This window comes from Hyaena hyaena, unplaced genomic scaffold (genome assembly GCF_003009895.1).
Source record: "Hyaena hyaena isolate Hyena2069 unplaced genomic scaffold, ASM300989v1 scaffold_1049, whole genome shotgun sequence".
Classification (NCBI taxonomy): Eukaryota; Metazoa; Chordata; class Mammalia; order Carnivora; family Hyaenidae; genus Hyaena; species Hyaena hyaena.
Window position 1 is genome coordinate 53,438 of NW_024081682.1, and position 4,987 is coordinate 58,424.

The following is a 4,987-nucleotide window of genomic DNA, read 5'->3' on the forward strand; positions in this document are numbered from 1 at the left end:
TCATCCCCACAAGTGCCCTCCTCCATGCCCATCCCCCCCAGCCCCCCCACATCCATCAGTCCTCAGTTTTTGTCAGCATTCAAGAGTCTCTCATGGTTTGCCTCTCTCCCTTTCCCCCACCATTTCCGCCCTTCTTCTCCCCCTTGTTCCTCCGTCAAGTTCCTCCTAATCCTATACGTGCAAACATATGATATTTGTCCTTCTCTGCCTGACTTACTTCGCTCAGCATAACACCCTCAAGGTCCATCCATGTTGCTACACATGGCCAGATTTCATTGTTTCTCATTGCCATGTAGTATTCCATGGTATAGATAAACCACATCTTCTTGATCCATTCATCTGTTCATGGACACTTAGGCTCTTTTCATGTTTTAGCTATTGTGGAGAGTGCTGCTATGAACATTGGGGTACATGTGCTCCTATGCATCAGCATTTCTGTATCCCTTGGGTAAAAAAAAATCCCTTGGGTTAAAAAAAAAAATTTTAACGCTTCACGAATTTGCATGTCATCCTTGCGCAAGGGCCATGCTAATCTTCTCTGTATCGTTCCAATTTTAGTATATGTGCTGCCGAAGCGAGCACTCAACTGGGTAATTTTGAATACAATGATTAATTTATCTAAGGCTCAGTTTCCTTTTCTGTAAAATGGTATTACAGTCTAATAGGACTGAGTAAGATGTTGCATACACAATTTAAATTTCAGCCCAGTGACTAGTAGTAGGACATGCTTAATAGCTTCTTATTATATATCCAGTATAAAGTTATACATGTATATTGCATATATATAATTTGAAAAAATTTTTAATGCTTATTCTTGAAGAGAGAGAGGACAGAGTTGCAGGTGAGGGAGGGGCAGGGAGAGGGAAACATAGAATTTTTTTTTTAATTTTTTAATGTTTACTTATTTTTGAGAGAGACAGAGACCGAGTGTGAGCATGGAAAGGACAGAGAGAGAAGGAGACACAGTCTGAAAAAGGCTTCAGGCTCTGAGCCGTCAGCACAGAGCCAGATGCAGGGCTCAAACTCACAGACTGCAAGATCATGACCTGAGCTGAAGTCAGATGCTTAACTGACTGAGCCACCCAGGTGTCCCAAGACATAGAATCTGAAGCAGGATCCAGGCTCTGAGCTGTCAGCACAGAGCCTGCCATGGGGCTTCAACTCATGAACCCCAACTGAGCCACCCATGTGCCTCAGAGACTTTAATTCTAAAATACATTTGAATATGGATAAAACCATAGCTTGAGAGCTGTATTGAGTGTTTAAAGAGTATTTAAAATTAAGCCTAAAGCTACAGGAAAAAATATCTCACAATAGTGGATATTATAAGTCATCCCTTGAAGAAGGAAACCAAATAAATCACAAAGGAAGGTTTGGTTTTTGTTTTAATCTCTCATAAGTAGTATTTTCCACTCCCTAAAGACCTCTTCTTAGTTGATATTTATCTAGTCATTCCCTGGTGAATATTTCTTTGGTACAGAACTCAAGTCATCAGATGTCCATTGGACATCTCAAGTCATCAGATTCCATTTTTCAGTAACTCTTAACTTTAAAATAGATTAACCTTCTGTTCTCCCTAAATAAGCCTATTGATCCAGTTTCATGTGTGTTAGAATCCTGAATCAGTCTAAGTTCTTATCCATCAACTACTCTTCACATATTTGAAGTCATAAGAGAAAAATTGTCCTCCTAGGAAGCTATAATATAGCTCATAAAGCAGTGAGATAGAGCAGTGACACTCTTTACTAGCTCCCTTGTGGTAAACACATCTAGAAGTTTGCGGGGAGGCCTCTCTCTCCCCGTTTCTGATTTGGGACTTGATGGGTGTGAGGGAATGATCCCATTCCAGCTGATAAGCAGATGTCAGCTCTGCATATTCCTTTTTAGAGGTCATTCCAAGGTCTAGATTTAAAGGTCATTCCAAGGTCTAGAAAACCTGGCTATGACTACTAGCAGGATTGGTTCTATAATCTATTGGCTCTATAATCTGCTACTTTCTCAATATGATTAATAATTTAAAAGTGTCAATGGCACCATCAGGACCTTGTACAAGTGCACAGGTGAAATGCCCTAGCAGTTAGTTAAAGTGATCTTTTTAACTTAATTTTATAAGTTTTAAAGTTAATATTTCCATTTTGATCTGTCTTAAACCAATGTATATTTCTTAATTGGCTATAAACTCAAGTCAAGTTTAGTAGGGAGAGGTGTGGTTTATCAAGTCACTTGTAATCCTAATGGAAGAAGTGATTGTCTTATCAGAATTTTGTTTTATGCAGAGTAAGAAAGTTTTGACAATTTAATGGAATATAATAAGCCTTTAAATGGTTATTAATGCCCTACAATATGTTAAAAATTATAATGCAATGAGATAAAAACAAAATATAACATTAAACATAAAGTGATTTAAATTATTTAAAAGTACCGTAGACAGAGCTATAAGAGATGATCACACAGTAATGATATTTGGGTGACAGAATCATGGAGGATTTCTTTTCTCTGGTAAATGCCTCGAATGTTGTTATAAAATTGTTAAGTAAACCTGAAGCTTTAAGAACATCACACATATAGTTGAAATCCTCAAAGCAATGAAAGAAAATGTCTCCGCATTAAATAAGTTATAACTCCTCAGGATGAAAAGTTCTAATAAGTAGGATGAATTTTAAAAGATGCATCCATTAATATATTGTGAAGTTTCAAAATGACAAAATGAGAGAAAATGATAAAAGCTTCTAGAATTTGAATGTTTGATACAGGTTTGTGCAAAAAAGGAGGAGGGGTAAATGGATTGATATATCTTACAGTGCTGTTTACAAATGTGAAAACAAAGATACACACTTTTAAGCATGAAACAATTCAGAAGTCTGATCACACCTAGACTTTCTCGAGAAGATATGGTACTAAATATGATTGAGGAGAGTTACAAATGAATCCAGTGTATAAGAAACCCTAATGAGTTTGGAAATCAGGAAATCTTATTGATAATCTTAAGTAAGTTGTTAAAAAATGGAATAAAAAGGAACTCTCTATAGTTGTTCTCATGTTAAATAGAAAGAAATTTTGAGGTGAGTGTAGCTGAAAGACACAGTCTAGCAGTATAGTAGTTATTGACGACACCAGCTCTAAAACCATACTGCCAGGAACAAAGCTCAGTCTGCGGTGAATTTGGGCATGTTACATGACCTCATCTGTAAAATAGAGATAGGAATTTTCCCGTGAGAATGAAATGTATTAATATTGGATGTAGATTAAACAGAGGAATACCGGACCCAAAGTGAGCAATAAAAATTTGACTATTATTATATAGGTGCTAGAATGGACAGAAAGAAGAAGAGCTGAAAGAAAGTGTGTATCTTCTCCAGGGGGAGGACCTTGAAATAGATTACATCTAGACATTGCTGTTGTTGTTGTTGAGTCATTGTTTTGAAAATCAACAGTGATGTATGACTAGGTTAATACATTGCAATTCCAGAAATGCAAGGTTGGCTTCATAGTGGAAATTCAGTGGAGGCTATTCATAACAGTATGGCGGGGGAGGGGTGCAAGAAAGAAAATATAAATTGATGGCAGACAAAGCTTTAAATAAAAAATTTACATCTGTTAATGATTAAAAGGAAACCATTAACAAATTAGGAATAGAAAGGAACATTTCCCACCAGCTTTATTGACATATAATTGACATATACCATTGTGTAAGTTAAAGGTATAAGTACAACATGATGATTTGACATAAGTATATACTTTGAAATGATTACCATAGTAAGGTTAGTTAACATATCCATCATCTCATATAGTTACCATTTGGCGTATGTGAGTGTGGTGAGAACATTTAAGATCTATTCCGTTGGCAAATTTCAAGTATGTAATATAGTATTTTTGTTTGTTTGTTTGTTTGTTTGTTTTTACCTACATTCACCAGGCTGTACATCAGATCCCCAGAATTCATTCATCTTATACTGAGAGTTTTGTGCCCTTTAACCAGCATTTTCATTTCCTTTACTTCCCCAAAACCTGGAAACCACCAACCTACTCTGTTTTAGGGGTTCAACGTTTTTAGATTCCATGTATAACTGAGACATACAGTATTTGTCTTTCTCTGTCTGACTTACTTCACTTAGCATAGTGCCCACAGGATTCATTTATGTTGTTACAAGTGGCAGGATTTTGATGAGAACTTTTAAAATCTGATAATGCTATCTATTACAACAAACAGCATACTTGATAATGAAAGTTTATAGTTGTATTCTTAAAAACTAGAATAAAACATGGATGTAGTCATGAACTAAAAGTCCTAGCTCTCCACCACAAAATAATGAAAATGTACAAGAATTAAAAAGAACCAAAAAACTTGATTTGCAACATACATGATTTTCTATATAGAAAAATGAAAATACTGTACTGACACTTTAATTTCAATGAACAGATTTAATAAGGTCATCAAATATAAGGTAAATATAAAAATCAATTTCACTTGTGGATATTACTGATAAATAATTGGAAAATTACAGTTAATAAAATGGCATTAAAGTGCCATAAGAATATCAAATACCCCCAAGTATATCCAATGATAGGTATAAAAGATCTTTACACTGAAAACCATAAGATATTATTGAAAGAAATTTTAAAAGACCAAAATAGACCATGCTCATGGAATAGAAGTTTAAGTTTTTAAAAATGATCAATGCTCCCCAATTTGATAGTAAAATTGCAAATATCCAATTTTAAGCAAAAATTTTTACTGGAGTTTTTGTGTGCAAATTAATGAGGTGATTATAAAAAAATCATATGGGAATGCAAAGGAACTAGGAAAATCAAGTGATTTTGAACAACAAGCTGGATTAGATGTTTGGGCCGCGTATAAAATTATAGTAATTAAGATATTGTGGCATTAAAATCAGGTAAATCAATTAACCAATCAGATAAACAAAAGCAAAAGTATAAAGAAATGAAAAACTGCCTAATACATATATAGTCACCTGATTTATATCGA

At 34.8% G+C, this 4,987-nt stretch overlaps 1 non-coding gene across 1 annotated transcript; it reads right to left on the bottom strand.

Annotated features, from left to right (window-relative positions):
- Positions 1-475: 475 nt before the first annotated feature.
- Positions 476-582, bottom strand: LOC120223828. Its single transcript, XR_005526376.1, has one exon. It is a non-coding gene; the product is annotated as a U6 spliceosomal RNA (small nuclear RNA).
- Positions 583-4,987: the final 4,405 nt, after the last annotated feature.